This window comes from Dipodomys spectabilis, unplaced genomic scaffold, assembly GCF_019054845.1.
Source record: "Dipodomys spectabilis isolate Male_0828 unplaced genomic scaffold, ASM1905484v1 ptg000304l, whole genome shotgun sequence".
Lineage (NCBI taxonomy): Eukaryota > Metazoa > Chordata > Mammalia > Rodentia > Heteromyidae > Dipodomys > Dipodomys spectabilis.
Window position 1 is genome coordinate 226460 of NW_024870981.1, and position 20104 is coordinate 246563.

Genomic DNA, 20104 nt, shown 5'->3' on the forward strand with positions numbered 1-20104 from the left:
GGGATCTCTCTTTCAGGAGGATATTACAATTATAAATATCTACTTGCCAAACAATGGTGCACCCAAATTTATCCAAGAAACACTACTTTCCCTCAAATCCCATATAAATCCAAAGACATTAATTATTGTGGATTTTAACACACCACTCTCTCCACTAGATAGATCAACTTGGCAAAAACTCAACAGAGAAACTGCAGATCTAAACAGCTGCATAGATCAACTAGATTTAACAGATATCCACCGAACATTTCACCCAGCAGCATCAGAATACACGTTTTTCTCAGCAGCACATGGAACATTATCTAAAAGAGACCACATTTTAGGCCACAAAGCAAACTTGGCTAAATTAAGAAACATTGAAGTTATACCTTGCATCCTCTCTGACCACAAGGGAATAAAATTAGAACTCAACACCAAAAGCCACCAAAGAAATTCTAGTATCACATGGAGGCTGAACAACACACTGCTGAATCATGAGTGTGTCAAGGAAGAGATTAGAAGGGAAATTCAAATGTTCATGCTATTCAAAAAAATGAACACACAAATTACCAGCACCTCTGGGACACAGCAAAAGCAATACTCAGAGGCAAGTTTATAGCTCTGAGCTCCTACATCAACAAATTGGAGAGATAGAAATCAACAATTTAATGACACATCTAAACCTCCTTGAAAAAGAGCAGCAAGATAAACCCCAATCCAGTAGACGGAAAGAAATAATTAAAATTAAATCAGAATTAAATGAATTAGAATCCAAAAAAACTATAAAAAGAATCAACAAAACAAAGAGTTGGTTCTTCGAAAAAATTAACAAAATTGGCAGACCCTTAGCAAACCTTATCAGAAAAAAAAGAGAACACACCCAAATAAATAAAATCAGAGATGAGAATGGAAACATCACCACGGAAACAACCAAGATTCAGAACATTATAAGGGAATACTTCTCAAAACTTTATGCTAATAAGTTTGAGAACATGACAGAAATGGACCTTTTCCTAGCAAATATTGACATGCCAAAACTAAACCAAGATGAGTTAAACCATCTTAACAGACCCATATCAAGCATTGAAATAGATACAGCAATAAGAGACCTTCCAGCTAAGAAAAGTCCAGGACCAGATGGTTTTACAGCGGAATTCTACAAGGCCTTCAAAGCAGAGCTCACACTAATACTCCTCCAACTCTTCAATGAAATTGAAAGAGAAAGTTCACTACCGAACACCTTCCATGAAGCCATCATAACCCTCATCCCAAAACGAGGCAGGGACTCATCAAAGAAAGAGAACTATAGACCCATTTCTTTGATGAACATTGATGCAAAACTTCTCAACAAAATTTTGGACAACCGACTTGAACAATTCACCCAAAAAATCATACACCATGATCAAACAGGATTCATTTGAGGGATGCAAAGTTGGTTCAATATACGCAAATCAATTAATATTATTCATCACATCAACAGGAGCAAGAATAAGAACCACATGGTTATCTCAATAGATGCAGAAAAAGCATTCGACAAGATCCAACACCCCTTTATGATGAAGGATTTGGAAAAATTAGAAATCCATGGAACATTCCTCAATACAATAAAGGCTGTATATGACAAACCTACAGCCAGCATTATACTTAATGGAGAAAAACTAAAGCCGTTTCCTCTTAACTCAGGAACAGGACAAGGATGTTCACTCTCTCCAATTCTCTTCAATGTAGTATTAGAATGCCTAGTTACAGCAATAAGACAAGATGCAGACATAAAGTGGATCCAAATAGGGAAAGAAGAAATAAAACTCTCCCTCTTAGCAGACAACATGATCTTGTATTTAAAGAATCCCAAAGACACCACTCCCAAATTACTCAAGCTGATTCAAAACTTTGGCAAAGTAGCAGGGTATAAAATTAACCCCCAAAATCAATGGCTTTTCAGTATGCCAACAATGAGAAAAGTGTGGCTGAATTTAGGAAACGAACTCCATTTGTAATAGTCCCACCTAAAATAAAATACCTAGGAATTAACTTAACCAAAGGAGTGAAGGACCTCTATGATGAAAACGTTAAAATCTTGAAAAAGGAAATCAACACAGAACTTAAAAAATGCAAAATCTCCCATGCTCCTGGATTTGAAAGATTAACATCGTGAAAATGGCAATACTTCCCAAGGCTATCTACAAATTCAGCGCGATACCTATCAAAATTCCAACCTCATTCTTCAAGGAAATAGAAGAGGCAATCCAAAAATTCATATGGAACAATAAAAGACCCCAAATAGCAAAAACGCTCCTCAACAGAAAGAACATTGCTGGAGGAATATCAATAAAAAATTTCAAACTCAACTATAAAGCCATAGTAATCAAAACAGCTTGGAATTGGCATAAGTACAGACTTCAAGACCAATGGAATAGAATTGAAAACCCAGAAATGAACCTACAGACCTACAGCCATCTAACTTTTGATAAGGGAGCTAAAACAATAGTATGGAACAAAGACAGCCTCTTCATTAAATGTTGCTGGCAAAATTGTTTAACTACTTGCAGAAAACTAAAGCTAAACCCTTATATATCACCCTGCACCAGAATCAACTCCAAATGGATCAAAGACCTCGAAGTCAAACCAGACACTCTGAAAACATTAGTGGATGGAATAAGAGAAACCCTAGGTCTCCTTGGCTCAGGCCGAAATTTTCTGAATACAGACCAGGAAACACAACTAATCAAAGAAAGGTTGGACAAATGGGATTGCATAAAGTTGCAGAGCTTCTGCATTGCAAAGGACATAGCTAGCAAGATCAATAGAAAGCCCACGGATTGGGAGAAGATCTTCACTAGACATACAACAGACAAGAATCTCATATCTAAAATATACTTGGAACTCAAAAAATTAAATCCCCCAACAACAAATCCTCAAAGAAAAAACTGCCCAATAAATAAGTGGACAAAAGACTTAAAGAGAAACTTCTGTGAAGAAGAAAGAAGGATGGCCAATAGACACATGAAGAAATGCTCCACATCCCTAGCCATAAAAGAAATGCAAATCAAAACAACATTGAGATACCACCTCACTCCAGTTAGAATGGCAAAAATCAAGAACTCTAACATCAAGAGATGCTGTAGGGGAGGTGGACAGAAGGGAACCTTACTTCACTGATGGTGGGAATGTAAACTTGTTCAACCACTTTGGAAAGCAGTATAGAGGTTCCTTAAAAGACTTCACATAGAGCTCCCCTATGACCCAGCAATCCCACTTTTGGGCATTTACCCTAATGTTTACAAACAAGACCACACTAAAGATACCAGCACAACTATCTTTATTGCAGCATTATTTACCATAGCTAAGATATGGAACCAACCCAGATGCCCCTCAGTAGATGAATGGATCAAGAAAATGTGGTATATATACACGATGGAATTCAACGCCTCCATCAGAAAAAATGACATTGCCCCATTTGTTAGGAAATGGAAAAACTTGGAAAAAATTATATTAAGTGAAGTAAGCCAGGCCCAAAGAAACATAGGCCCCATGGTTTCCCTTATTTGCAATATCTAGTATATGTATGAGTCAAGCGGAAAAGGTCAGATAATGTGATGTTAGAAAAATGAACCCTTAGATATGTATTTTAATGTTTTTTTCTTTCATGCTTGTGTTTCTAACTCATTTATAAGATTATTTCTTTGTTGCTTTGTATGTCCCTCCTCCACAGTATAACCCTTGCTTTCACTATATTTGATGTCAGTGTAACTTGTGGAGGAGATGGGGAAAAAAATGTCGTTTAAGGATACAGGTGGACCTGTTGCAACAATGAGAAGTACAAGTTGTCATGTCCAAAACGAGCTTTACAACGTCAGTGCAGGGGGGGGGGGAGAGTGATTGGTATTGGGGGGAGGGAGGCTGGGAAGGTATGAGAAGGGTAAACAAAGGAGGAGGCTGCAATGCTTGGTAAGAAATGTACGCATTATCCTTCCCATGTAATTGTAACCCCTCTGTACAGTATGTTCACAAATAAAATAAAATAAAATTTAAAAAAAAAGTGTAACCAATTTAAGAGGTCAAATACATATTTTGTACTGACAATCATCTTACAGCAATAACTTGCTAACTAATTATGTCGGTATCTTCTTACCTAACATACAATAAGAGCTGAAAGCAGTCTCTTTTTCTAAATTAATATTGTAAATGCTTTATGATGACTTTATTATTAGACAAATAATATGTACAGAAGGGTGGTTCCACTGAAATGACATGACAGACACTGATAAATAAAAACATTTCAACACAGTTAGCTTTTTTCAGTCTCACCCCCTCCACATTGGCAAACAACATTGAAACAGCACATGTACACATATACACATACACACATGTTCGCACATGTATACACACATATGCATGCATGCTAAATTCAGGGTTTATTGTACAAAAAATCCAAATAAAATATTAGTGATTAGGACAAATGATAATATGCCTTATTACAAAATAATACATAAACCATTACCACGCATGTTACATTTTACCTGCCTTTCCACATGTGACCACTTAATTTATTTTTAATTAATTAATTACCCTATTAATTAATTCATTTGTTTGGTGCTAATCCTAGTACTTGAACTCAGGGCCTAGCTTTGTCCCAGAATTTATTTTTTGTTTCAGTTTTCTCAAGGCTAGTATTTTACTGCTTGTACCACAGCTCCATTTCTAGCTTTTGATTGTTACTTTCAAATCAGAATCTAATGGACTTTTTTTTTCTTGGTCTGCTTTCAAACCACAATCCTCAGATTTCATCTTTCTCATTAACTAGTACTAAAGACATAAGCCATCGGTGTGGCTTCTACTTTTTCCTCTATAGTTATCTAATGCCCATACTTATATAGTAATTTTAAAATGAGAGTATAGAAGCAAGATGTACAGTGATGATACTGTCCTGTCAGAAATTCAAGTTAGTAATGTAAATTTATTATTAAAACCATACACAAACAATACCATGATATAGTGTAAGAGAACTCACTATTGAACATACCAGCTTTAAGAGTTTTCTAATAGATCCATTATTTATTGGTACCCAACATTAGAAAAATGTATGAGGCATTGGTAAAACAGAAGTCCTTTGCATGACTACATACATTCTTTGTTTTTTTAAAGACACTTGCTTTCATCTAAAATGTAGGCCTGACTATTGTCTTCATGTGATTTTGATGATTGAAAGTGCTTAGTGAGAAAGTCAAAACGTATTAGTAGTCCTTAACTATCAATTCTCATTTTCTTCTTGGAGAATATTATGATCAAATCAATAGTTCAGAATCAGCAAGCAATACTTCACAATCATGCTTCCAGTGCAAGTGGATCACCAATAAGAAATCCTCAATACCAATTTCCACAAAGTTTTGTCACAGATACAATCTCCCTGCTTTCTCTAGCTGCTTTACTACCTTCTTATTCCTTCATTGTACAGGAAAAGTATGATTCAACTGATTTCAGTCAGATCTGTTACTAGAATTATCAAGGATTTAGTTTATTGTGTGTAATTTTGTCAAAGTTATATCTCTTTACATAGGCTACTAAAAATGTATTTACTAATTTCAAGTAAATACATAAATTCTATTTCCATCTCTTTTAAAAATAAATTTTTGTTTGCTCTATAAATTGATCAGAGGCATGGATTTTGTGGCTAGATAGGTCATTAAACATCTGTCTCTCTCTTTCTCTCTCCCTTTCTTGGTTCTCATAGATAATATGATTGCTCCATAATTATCCTAATTTATTTTGCTTTTATATTTTTGGTTGCATCATTTCACTTTTTCCACTGCCATTTCCCATATCATTTATATAAAAGGCATTATTTCCTATTTTCTCATTCCTAGAATAAGCTGCACATGAAGACATCACAGGTCCTCATTTTCAGTGTGTACATTTGAATATGGAGGAACATCTTTCCTCTGCTCTCCATCAATTCTCTACTCTCCAGTTAGAATAATTTCGAATAGTAAAATTGGAAAAAAAGAAAATAAATCATGATGAATAAACAGTTGCAGAAAATTCACCGGATATTTCTGACCAGTTTAACCAATGTGAAATATTAGGGAAATACATGGACACCTCATTCCCACTGGCACTCAAAGTCTCTGGTTAGGCAATTCTTAGGAATATGGGGAACAAGATGAAAAAGTAAGGAATGGTATCAATTGCAAGAAATACAATTGGAGAAGGATCCAAGCAATTTTCTTCATTGGGCTGCCGAAAATATTCAGCTTATTACATTGCGGAGACTTCTTTCCCAAAAGGCCACTCATGTGAATAGTAGGGATGATGATGAGTATACCCCTCTTCGAGAAGCCTACAGTGGACACTTAGACATTATCAGTGAGTTGATGTCTCAAGCGGCACATGCAATAACTGTAGATGACTGATCACCCCTGCACAGTGCATATACATGGAATAATACCAGAGTGGCTTCTTTCTTACTTCATCATGATACAGATACCAATGCCCAGACTAAAGGACTCATTTTTTTTAAAAAAAAATTTTTGGTTTGGTAGTGGGACCTGAACTCTGGGCCTGGACGCTGTCCCTCACCTCTTCAGCTCAAGGCTAGCGCTCTACCACTTGAGCCACAGCACCACTTCTGGCTTTTTTTTCCTGCTTATGTGGTGCTGAGGAATCGAACCTAGGGCCTCATGCATGCAAGCTTAGTGCTCTACCACTGAGCCATATTCCCAGCAAAATATTTTTGTTTGTTTGTTTTTTGTTGTTGTTGTGTTTTTTTTTGGTCGGTTGTGGGGCTGGAGCTCTGGGCTTGGGTGCTGTCGCTGTGCTCTTCAGCTCAAGGCGAGCACTCTACTGCTTGAGCCACAGCGCCACTTCCCCAAACTAAAGAATTTTTGACACCTTTACATCTTGTTGCTGAGAACTGAGATAGCAAAGATACGCTGGATCACCTTCTGTTGAACCATTATATAAAACCAGGCCGGAAGAACAACATAGAAGATACTGTATTTGATATTGCCAAAAGGATAAGTATGTATCACTACCTCTGTGAAGTTGTGATAGGCTATACGAATTGTTCACTGAAGTCCTAATGGTCGGGTTAAGTTTCTTAAATTTCAAAAATGCAAGTCCATCTTTTGTGTCCCTACAAAATATTTTCACAATCCAAATAACAGCAATATATATATTTTTTGGTCAGTCATGGGGCTTGAAATCTGGGCCTGGGAGCTATCCCTGTGCTCTTCAGCTCAAGGTTAGCGCTCTACCACTTGAGACACAGCTCCACTTCCAGTTTTCTAGTGGTTTATTTGAGATAAGTGTACCACAGACTTTCCTTCCCAGGCTGGCTTTGAACCATGATCCTCAGATCTCAGCCTCCTGTGTAGCAAGGATTATAGGCATGAGCCACCAATGCCTGGCAGCACCAATATTTTACTGTAAAAATTCATGGATTCCGTGGAATTCTTCCAAGTGAATTGCCTGCCTTGGATGTCAAAATGTATTCAATATTTTTTGTATATATGTATAATAATTTCTTCAGAGTTTGTGATTTTTTAATCAGAAATAATTTTAATTTATCTGTTGAAATGAGTAGTACAGAAACTAAAATATTTCTTGTGCTTGTCTGAAAAAGTATATTTTAAAATATTCTATATTATATGTTTGCAAAATGTTCATAATTTATTTTATTTTCTCCTAGATATACTTTGAATTCTACATTATTTTATAATATATAGGTTCATTAATGTGTCCTTTCCGATTGCATTCCATATAGAAACAGTTTGCTTCCTTTTTTTCTAGGACTTAATATTATTTTTATTTGGGATAAAATGACAATGTTGTCTAATTTGAGAATATTTGTAAAGTTTATGCTATGTAAACGCCTTTCTGAGGTGAAGATTTAATACACTGATGTCAAACTAAATTATATGAATTACGTGTATTTTTACACTTGCAATTTTGTAATCAACTTTTTAATAACTGTTTTTCATTTCTTGCATCTGAAGAATGAAAAATATGGAATACTTCTCAAATTTTCATATTATCCTTGTGCAAGTGCCATGTTAATCTCTGTATTTTAATTTGAGTATACGTGCTGCTAAAGTGTGTAGTATCCTCTAAATTTAAGTAGTTAATCATGCAATCTTTATACAGGTTTTTATCTATGGGTGCCTACTTGTAACAAGGAAACTTTATTGTTCCTAACAATGCTATCGATCTTATTTCCCTAAAATTCTGTGAATAGTGGAAAATTTATATTTATCAGTCGATTGCTCACATTTGCAAAATTTTTTTGTCAATGACTATCTTAAGTCTTTTTATTTGGAATTTGATCATACTCTCAATTATTTATAGATAGGTCCAAAGGTGATGGCTTTTTCAAGTACTTATTTATTCAACTGAATTAGCTTTGCGGACCTAATGGATTCAAAGTAAGTGTTGCTTAAGAGCTACTTCTAAACTTCTTAAGCTGACATTTTCCCAAATGAGGTGTTACAGGAACAAATGTCTACCTGAGCCTTTACACTTCTTCCATGTGGGAACAGCCCAACCAGAATATCTTACCCTGACAGCATAGATTGTCTTACTAGAAGAAAACTAATCTTGGTTACAAGAGATCATAGAGAGATGAACAGTTCAAACAGAACTGTTCAGACTAGAAGGTATTTTATCAAAATATAATTGTTTATTATACCTTCCATTTCAAAAGTAGCTAACGCCAAGAAGGTGAAAAAATTGTTGGTATGCATGATTACTTAATGTCCTGGCCTGTCTACCATCCAACCATGCAGCAACTTACACTACTGCCTTTTTATCACCCAATATTTTCATAGTTGCAGGAGAAGTGCATATGTTTCTCCTCATTATTAGGCATTAAATTGATAATGTTTTAATCACAGTGTTTCCTATTGCCTCCATGCTGTAAATCTACAAATGGTAAATCTTTAGGTCTAACTCTATCAGACACTGAAGTAGAGATAATGGAATAATACTTTAAAATAGAGTTGCCTTTAATACAGTAACTACAACAGAACAATACAAAACGTGTGCTTTTTAATTATATTATATATAGTTATATATTTTATATTGATATGTGCTGATTTTATATTTCACACATTGAAACTGACTAGAATTAGTTGATAGTTTGACAAATAAATTGATATTTATTTATTCCAATAAATAGAATTGGAATATAAATAATTAGGTTTAAAATATATATTAGACTATAAAAGTATCAATGCAATGTTTTTAGTATAAACTTATGATACATTCTAACTGTTCTTGGTCTTCTGAATCCACATGGTAAAAAAAAACAATGTTTTCCTCTAATCAATAATGGATTTTACTCTGCTGCTGTTTATTGTTTTAATTCGCTTGTCCCAAACTGTTTTTCTCCATATTTCTAAAGCATTCCTACTGATTATGCCCAAATTTTGCTAAGATGTCTAAAAAATATTATTCTTCTGCAATACCCATGCATACTAGGGACCCAGGTCCGAGTTACCTGCATCATCAGATAACAGGGGCAAAACTTCTCACCAAAGCCCATGCAACATATCAACACAAACTAATTGAAGACCCATCTCAATTTCGCATTTCCTATATTTCAGGGCACCAATTCCTTGAGATGCAGGAATTAGAAGTAAGCAATTGTGAAATACAAGGCTACTTAAAATGAAGGATGAGATCGCAAAATTTGAGAGAAAGTACTGTAATTTAAACATTCAACTTACAGATGACCAGCCCATATGAGTGAACAAGTTCACAAAGTGTCATAAGATTATTTTAATACCCCTCACCTATTATTAACGAAAGATTTTATTCCAACATAAGTGGGCCAAAAAATAGTTTCTGGGAGGATAGATCAATAATTGGTCTACTAAACCCTGAAATCTTGACTTAGAGCTCAAATGTAATTCAGAAAAACATTTGAAGCACTAAAGAGTGCTTCAAACACTGGGAATTCAGTACAACATGTTTCTGTGGTATAAAAATGTCACTCTCAAACCAATGATAATCTATATTTAATCTCCTGAAAGTGTATTCCTTTTCAAATAAACATTTTGAAATCACATTTGCCAAAATAACATTTGACAAGTTGATGATACTTAGTGACATTACAAGTTTTTCAAGTATCGGGAGCAAGTTACAATAGAGTTGAATTATTTACACAGCACTAATGCCAAACATGTTCAACCATTCATTAAAGTGTAGAAATAATACCACCCACAATTTGTGTTTTTCAGTAAGAGACTTCCAGAAGTGTGTTAAATAGATCAGCCTCCTAAATTTCAAACCCAAACGTTACCTAATAAATTTCATCATTTATTAAGGTACATTTAAAAAAAATCACAAATAGTTGCCTTATCATATGTTATTTTATGTTTTCCCTCTGTCTAACATAGTAAGAAATATGACTTTAAGTCTTGAATATGGGTACTCATCAGAGATATGACAAACATAATATCTGTCTTCTATTTCTATCATATTCCTCTCTAGGAATAAAGTCAATTTTCTTCTTTTTCCAAAACTTATAGGTAATAGAAAATATTATTCCATGTAAAATAAAAGAATCACACCATTGTACAAAGCCATTTATAAAAAATCATTGTTAGGAATACATTCTAAGCTATTTTTTAACTTTCTTTTTGACTAAAGATTAATCTTCCAAATGGGTGAGAATAAAATCATGTTTAGGTGCTTCACGTCTCCAGTCTTGCAAATTGTTGCTGCAGATGAATGAATTATGGAAATATAAGCTGACATCAGTTCAAGAATATGCAGGATTGAGACTCCATGGAATGTATATAAACCTTTCAAAGTATTAATAGATAGTTTAACAGAATGACTATCAGGAAGTTGAAACCAGAGAGGAATTATAATAAAGACATAGAATGAATGAAAAATGAACAAGGGGTAAGTACAGCTAGAATACTCAATGTACACATATCATGAAGGGAGTGGTAAATTGGAAATAAATCTTGGAGAAAGGGTTGGTTGAGAATGATGGAAGGAGTGACTCTGATCTAGGAGCATTGGACAATTAGATGGATATATTTAATTGTAACACAATTGCACAACCTTTTAAAATTCAGTTAAAAAACACAAGAAACAAAAACACACAAAAATCACAACCAAACAGCAATCTCTAGAGAGTATGAATATGACCTCTCAAAATTTGAATCAGTTAATGAAGGGCATTCTTGGGAAAAGCAAACAAATCTGTTCAAAGAGGAAGTTTGGGGTAGGGGAGAATTTTGAACAGAATAAAATAGATTGTCTAAGGTTATAAATCACCTACATCTGCTCTAAACAGTATCTTTCTTCTATGAGTTTTCTGTCTGAACTGTATAATCCAGTCCTGAGAAACACTTGGTAGCTTGTGAGGTAGAATGGAAGAAACAAGATCAAGAACCCATTACTCCACTGGAGAGAAAACAATCCTCTATATTTTCTCTAATCTCTCTTCACTACTCTTTCTTCAAACTTTTAAGTCAATTGATTTTGAATTATATTTTTCCTTTTTCTTCTGGCAATGTAATTGGTCAAAATAATTTCATTAAATATTATTTGTCATTTTCTTCTTTCATGCTGTTTAATTGGCCAAGTGAGTCCATTAAACTTCCCTCTTGCATTTGGTTGCCATGAAACAACATCTATGTTAATGAGGAGAAATCTAATGCTAAACTTTGTCTCCAGAAAACAGTCCAAGAGGCTCTAATCACAAATATTTGGCTGCATTATTTTTTCTTTTACCTTGAAAGACTTCTTCTGGCTAAAGTGCCCACAATAAAAAGTACTACATCACTTGTTGGTTCAATCAGAATTGTCTAACCTCAAGGATATATTTTGCTAACAAGATGCTTAGAAGAAACAAAAAATATTGCACTTTTATCTTCTCTCTTAAGATTCTCCTTAGATACTATATCAGAAACAGTGAAGTTATTCTATGCAAAATTATTTCAATAGATTATTTTTCTCTTGGTCTTGCATTAGTTCACCAAGATGTATGAAGGAGAGTAGAGTTAAATCACCCATACCTTGGAAGAAAGTGTGTGTTACAAAAGGACAATGCTTCTATGTCCTACTTCTATGTCCTTCTCTTAGCTCTTGCCGAGTTCCAATTAATCACAGCTTCTTGGCTTCAAGTCTAGTGAAGCTGAAGAGCCATACAGGCTCCACCACTGCTACATCTTCATTATTTCTCTTTTAAAACTCTTTAAGTTGCCTCATTTGGATGTGGAATTTATTTTCATGTCTTCATTCAATCAGTTCTGCATTATAGTGAGACAAATGTGCTCTGTAAAATCACTTTAGGGAGTAAAAATACTAACACAATTTACATCAAAAAGTTTTGGCCTCCCTTCACTGCAGAAGACAATACGCTTAGCTAAGGCTTCTAAGAAAACTTTTTTATTAACTTTTCCATTTGCTCAATTCTTTTCTGAAGTTTTAGGCATATGTAATAAAAGAAGTCTTCACTATTTCATATTAATAAGAATATTATTTTTGTGAGCCACTTGGAAATGTGAAATCATTGGTTTGAAGTGTCCAATCAGATTTTTTTCTGTGTTTCACTGCTTCACGTCCAAAGACATTGTGGAAAGTGTTACAAACAGAAAGGTTTAATCCCAACACCTTCTTTCATTGTGGAGGTCACTTTCTCCCTAAATATTTTGACTCAAATTATCTTTTTCAGAGAATTAATGTTTGATAATTAAAGGTAAATTCACAAATTTTGATGCCTTATTTTTTTAAGAACTTTTAATTTAAATTCCAATACAACCTTGTTTCAAACACTGAGAATATAGTTCCTGGGTAAGGACAATTCTCAAGGGAACCTACAGGATTTACAGCAAAGTTTCTGAGGTCTGATTGTTTAGTGTGAAAAAGAGCCATCTTCATCCACATTGCTCCCTCTCTACTAAGTCTCCTTGGATTTCTTTGCATGAAAGCCTATTCTTCCAGGCAATTTAAAATTTTTTTAATAGGCTAAGTTGTTAAAAATTTTGAACAATTAAATTTTACCTGTCATAACTTTAAAACTCTTTGAAATCCTTTATCAGAACCGAGAATTCACCAATGCTAATTCCACCTTTACCATCAAAAAGTTAACATGCTTTTTTCAGAACGTTATCAATGCAGCTATTATTTTCCAGTGGCTTTGTTATGCGTATATATAACCATATTAGCTGATGCTAAGCAAAATGAATTCCAAGATATGGAACCAGATTATTTTTTCATTTGTGGTTGTTGTTTTTGATGAACTATGTGATTTCTGTTTTCTTTGGGTTTTTCCCCTATGGTTTATCCCTGCTGTATTTCATTTTGTATTGTGTATACATTTACCTTGATTAGCGAAGGGTAAAGGAAAAACATAATGGTGAGACAAAGGACCAAAGGCAAACCAATGCAATAACAATACTCACAAGACATTATGTTGGAAATGTACATTACAACTTGTGAGGGGTAAAGGGGTGAAGGAAAATTGTGAGAAAAATGAGGGAGGGTTATCAAGTTTGAAAAGTTATGATTTTATACCTTACAATTACTGTAACCCCACTGTATATCATTTTTATAATAAAACTGAAAAAATAAGCTGCATAAAATATAATTTCACTGTATTGGCCCAGTAAATAATATTCTTTATGTAGTAACATTTTAAAAATCAATAATATTTGGCATCTAATTTGAATTAATTACCCCTTCTTTATCAGAGGGTCATCAACTTGAATGTTATCCAAGTAGACAATATTTTCACAATATACTTGCCAAATTTTTCAAAAAAGAATAAATTCAGTACTTTCTCATTCTAAAACAGAAAACAGTTTAATGCTATGGAAATCCATAACTTTTAAAAGTAAGTAAGTTGTTAAGAGGACAGAATATATGTGTTCTTCAAAATTCCTATGATTAATAGCTACTCATTTTTAAATTCTCAACATTCCTAAGAGATTCAAAACAGTACCTGTTTGCATGTTATGTAATTTTGCAATAGATGCAGTTTCCAATGGGGTATTACAGATTGAGACCTAAACAGAAAAATAGCCACATTCTGGTAGAGGATAAAACTGTGAAGCATGTGTAATAATTAATTCTTCAAAAGTAAGCAATTGTTTATGAGTAAGCTATTATAAATATGACCATCAATCCCAAGATTTATGCCATAAAGTCATCCTAGCCCAACAGTTTCCAACTTGTAAGGGACACCTTAAAATTCCTTAATTCACATCATGAATACCTTATCTCTATTTTGAAAAAATACTACACCTCTGCTAATGTGACACCCTCCTTGTTCTGAAAAGAACACAATAAACTGAGCTGCATCATTTTTCCTCCACTTGTATTCTTGAGATCAGAACACTTGCAAATATTATTTATATTTATACTTTTTTAATTATCATAGATATTCAGTATGCTAAGATAAGAAAATTATGATCCAAAGCCCACCCAGGAAGGAAGGTTTCTTAGAATCTTACCTCCAAAAATCTCCACGAAAGCCAGACTCAAGTGGCCCTGAGATTGAAGTGGTAGGACATGAGCCTTGAGCATAAACAGGCTCAGAGACACTGTCCAGGCCAAGAGTTCAAGCTCTAGGACGAACCAATAAAACAAAAACAAAATTGAAAACAAACCCCAATCCCAGCATTTTTCTCCATGTATACAGAGGCACGTAAATAAGGAAATGGCTTCCTGTGTTACATATATGAAGAAGAAAGAAGATGTCACACAATTACTATCTTCATACCATATTAAACCAAACCCTTAAAAAATTGGTTTTTCTAAATGTATAAATTAATGTCATCCATTTGTTGGCAACTCTGTCTAGATTATTCACATTAACATGGTATACATGAACTGTGCGAATTATCTATTAACTATGTTCTAATTATAACTCTTTTGAAAGAATAACTAGGCAAATAGAATGCCAGAAGCATTTGTGATTTTTCACTTAATCCCTCTACTTAAAAAGAATTTTGTAGTATCCTATAGAATATGAAATTACAAACAAAACCAAAAAATATATTTTAAATTTAAATTCTAATTTAACAAGGTCTACAAAGTCCTACATTAGACGAACTTGCTATTTCTCCAGACTTAAGCTTTTTTAATCCTTCAACATTTATTTGGAATCCAACAGAATGAGACTTACTTACTTTTGCAAATTTTTGGATGGGAATCATGAGCTATCTTGCATCTATGGATGTTCTGTAATGATGAGAGCATTTAAAACACAAGTGAGAATATATATGAGTTGCATTCAATAGGAAACATAATGACAAAATTGAGCCAAACTTACAACTGTGTATTCCTTTAATGTTGTTTGGTTTGTTTTACTGAGACAAAATTATTCTACCTGGTCCAGGGAAGGTACCGTTATGTAATTCCACTCTCTAATCTCCTGTCTGAGTGCTAGAATTCCAGGCTTGTATCACATTGACCTGCCATATTTTCTTTATTTAATCTAGAAACAGACTAGCAATTCTGAACTTCTCCTATGATCTTATCCACTAGACTGACTGCTCAGACTGTTTATGTACTATTTTCAAAGATGTTTTAACATTTGACACTGGATATAAACATTTTCAGATGCACCAGCAGGGTTCCCTGACTCATTCCTCCATGGATCCTATCCCATTAATAATGATTGCTTGACTCTCTTACTATCTTTGGTCCCTACCTATGTAATATTCTCAACTTCTGGGGCAAAGTTCACTTGAGGGATTTCTAATATTAAAAATTATCACTTGATTCTAGTCTTACTCAGGACCTATTTTCTATTTTTTCTAACTTTTCTACATATTCTGAGAGCTGTTTCATTTGTGTATTTTTGTGTGCACCTATAAGTGCCTCTGTGTGTATGTGTATGTTTGTATGTATGTATGCAAAAACCTAAAGCTGTTATTCAGCAATCTTGCTCCTGACTGGTATTCCAGCTTTTGGCTGGTTAATTATAGGTAGTGTCTTAAAGCCTATACTGTCCAAGCCAGATGCAAATTGAACTTCCCAGACTCCTTTACATTCTTAGGTTTTATTTTTCCAGGAGTATCAACTTTTAAACTTCAAACACTTTTGTGAGTGTAAAGTCTAACCTGTAGCCCAGATTTTTAACTCAAGAATTCATATAAAGATAGATGAACATTTACATTACATATCCTGAGTGTACACTGTTAGAAATGTGATCATAAACCAAGTTGTTGTGAGATCTGAGGATTGGGGTTTAAAGCCAGCACAGGTAGGAAATTCCTGGAGACTTTTTGCTCCAATAATTACCAGAAAACTGGAAGTGGCACTGTGGCTCAAGTGGAAAAGCACTAGCCTTCAGCTGCATTTAAGAGGGACAGCCCCCTGTCCCATATTTCAATTTCCATGAACAACAACAACAAAAAAAAAAGAATTTAAGAAAAGGAAAGGAAAAGATATGTGATCTTAGCCACCAGGTTCATTGCTAGTATAATTCCTGTTCTCTCAGATGGACTCTTTTTTTCCAGTTAAGTCTATTCTTCCATATCTGACTTACATTGGAAACAGAATCATTCTTCCATTCTCCTTTTTGCACATTTACGTGATTATCAAGCGTGATTTAGAAAAGGAGTGGCCTCATGCTTCATGTTCCACTTAGGAGTAATGCTTTCTCCATATCACTCACATAAATCTACATACTGGACTTGGCATTATTGTTTCAAAGTTTTCTTATTTGTAGAGTATTCTATATTGTATTGAACACTTATACATAAACACAGAACTTCTTTTTCTCCTATAATTGCTATTGTTTCTCTTACGGTTAACTCATGTACACTTGGGAAATTAATGCACAGCACATAGACTCACAAAAAAATGATCTGAGGACCTTCTTCCCATTTAAAATTCACATTAATTTACAGAGCACATAAGAAGTTTGAACAAAATGTTCTCATGGATAATGTATTAATAAGCAATTTAAATTGCATTTCTATTTACTAAGTTGTCTCTGAAACACGTGTTACCCCATGTCCCAAAGTGTCCTTGTGCTATTTCAATGAAGCCAGAAAACAGTCATTATTTTCTGTAGCAGCACCATAGATTGTTACTGGAAATAAGTGGAAGTAACTGTTATTGGACATGGAAACTGATCCCAGGAGAGGAATTGAACATGGAGAAATGATAAAGTTCAAGTTAACTATTGCTTTCCTTTTTACTGTACAAGAAAAGAATCCAAGGCTTGAAGGAAACTCTGTCCGTGACTTTTTTGAGTGTGTCCTTTACTCATATAAAACTTGTCTGTAAACATCTGGTTGAGAGTATTACAAAAGGAAACAATATGCCATTTGAAGGCCAGTATAGAACAAAAGGAAGTAACTTTGTTTTAAAAGTGTTCTACTGCAAAGAAGCAAAGATATGGAGGTTTTTAAGTGTCTTATGGATGGATGTTTCACTCCTGAGATGATTCTCTTGTTGCAGGAATCAGTTATCAATTCCTTTAGTCTGGTCATGAGTTTTCGATAGCAATAAGGATTCCAAAAAAGCAGGATCCAGTGAGTATGATCAGCAAAAGCAGCCTCTTCTCGGACCACCACTATTATAAGGAGAGTCCCAAAGAAATACCCAGGGTTTGTTTTGTTTGCTTGTTTGTTTAGTTTGTGCTGGTTCTGGCGCTTGAACTCAGAGACTGGCCCCTGTCCCTGAACAGTTGTCTTTCTTTCCCACCTGGCCCAAAACTAGTACTCCACTGCTTGAGCCAAAACTCCACTTCTGGCTTTTTTGGTGTTTAATTACAGATAAGTGGTTGACAGACTCTCTTGCCTGGGTTGGCTTTAAAATAAGACAATAAGAAAGCTAAGTGACATCAACTGTATAGACTTCTCTTTTGAACCAAGAAATATTAGATGAAGTTTATTATAAAGCTAATATTTGACAATTTTTAAAGGAGAGAATATATTTAGCAAAGAAGCCATAACAAATAACTCAGCGAAAGTAGGTGCACTACTAAATCATTTGGGAAGATTACAATTGACTTCATCATTCCTTTGGGGGAAACTTAAAGCCATATTTGCACTTTTTTGTTGGTTGTGGGGATTGAACATTGATCTTGGGCACTGTCTCACAGCTCTTCACCACAACTTGAGCACTCTACCACTTTAGCTTCAGCACCACTTCTGGGTTTCTGGGGTTAATTGAAGATAAGTGTTTCATGGACCAGTGTTTCCTGACCAGGCTGGCTTTGAACCAGAATCCTCTGGTCTCAACCTCCTGAGTAGCTAGGATTACAGGCTTGAGCCACGAGCACCCAGCTCATATTTGCATTTATGTGCATTTAATGTCACTATGTAGGCAAAGAATGGAAATCTGAACCAAATGATGTGACATTGCAGCTTTTCAGAAAAATTGAAGTAGCAATAAATATGTCCTCCTTTTCCATTTTGTTACATTAATGACTCATGAGTTATGGGACTCTTACATTAGCATCCACTTTCATCTTTGTAGGTGTATTTAGTATCAGGAAATGTTCATAGAGAAGTATAGAAAGAGATTTTTAGGAAGCAAAGGAGATCAGGTATGAAAGAACAGCATGGAAGAAGATACATTTATCACACAGAGATTAAGAACTAGCCTAGGAGATTTTGAATGCTAAAGGCAATGAGGAATAAGCCTAGTTGATAACTAGTTCTTCAATAACCAAACATGGTTCCCTAGAACGGTTTCTCCTGTACCTTAGTTACTATCATGTTTTTCTTTCCATCTGGAGTTATGCCTTCTCTTCTGTCACAACTGTTAATTAACCTTTGCCTTTTTGGTGTGATGACTAGCCAAAATAATTCCCAAATCTCACTTAGACTATCCTTCTCATGGTGACTAGCAGTGACCCCACTCAAAAGCCTGGAATCTTTTAATTTTCCAGTATTAATCTTCACCTGACATCTAAGCACATTCCCGGCATTAATTGCCGTGACCTAATGAACAAAACATTCTTTCAACACAGTATCCTAACATAGGTAAAGTACATGAATTAGGGACTATTGTCAGGTATTAGTATGGAAGGAGCAATTATATATTCCAAATATGGGTTCTTTATTTTGCATTTACTAACTAAATTGTTGTTGTTGTTGCTGTTGTTGTTTTGGCAGTCCTGGGACTGAACTCAGTGCTTGGGAATTATTCCTCAGCTTTTTTTTCTCTCAAGGCTAACACTCCACCACTTGAGGCACAGGACCACTTCCAGTGTTTCCTTTTCAATTTATGTGGTACTGAGGAAGGAATTGAACCCAAGGTTTCATGCATGCTAGGCAATCACCATACCATGAAACCACATTCCCAAAACCCTAAATGACTTTCTTAAAATGGCATTACATTTTCATTCTGTAATTATGTATCATAATTTTAGCCAGTAATTTTGGCTAGAAAAGTGCATTGAACACAGTACGGAGTCCAGTAAGGCTAGACGGACAATGCATAACTGTCACAGTGTAGCCAGGGCACAGAGGGACTTACCTCATGGTGCTGGTACAACAGACTGAGTGAGACAGCTCCTGACCCACAGCCTACCTCCAGAATGAGAGGGCTACCTTGGTTCTAACCACATGGGAATGCTGAGAAAGAGAAAGAAAGAAGGTCAGAATTACACTTAAGCCAGGTGCCGGTGGCTCAGTCCTATAATCCTAAGTACAATAGAGGCTGAGATATGAAGATCGTGTTTATAGCCATCCCGGGCAGCAACACCTCTGAGACTCTTATCTCCAAAGAACCACCAGAAAACTGGAAGTGGTGCTGTGACTCAAGTGGTAGAGTGCTAGCTTTGAGCTGAGGAGCTCAGGGAGCTGCCCCAGGCCCAAATTTCAAGCCCCATGACTGAAAAGAAGTGGACTTCCCAATACAAAATGTGGACTGAATAGCACCCATTGTCCTAGGGAGCATGGCAGAGAAGTCAGGCCGAGCTTCCTGTCAGCTGGGAGTCATTAGTAGGTCACCCGGTTTATCTGTGCCTCAGTTTCCCCAGCTTTAAAACTGAACAAAGTGAAGGATCCCATTACTCATGGGGATAGGATAATGAATAAAGAGATCCATATTTTGTTTCATAAGCCCATACCTGTTGCACCATTAATAATACACACCATCTGAGATCTTTCCGGGTATCTTCCTATCATATGCTCACGGAATT

General features: G+C 35.1%; 1 pseudogene; it reads right to left on the minus strand.

Annotated features, from left to right (window-relative positions):
* Positions 1-7977: 7977 nt before the first annotated feature.
* On the minus strand, positions 7978-8074 carry LOC122127610 (annotated as a pseudogene).
* Between the last annotated feature and the right edge of the window lie 12030 nt (positions 8075-20104).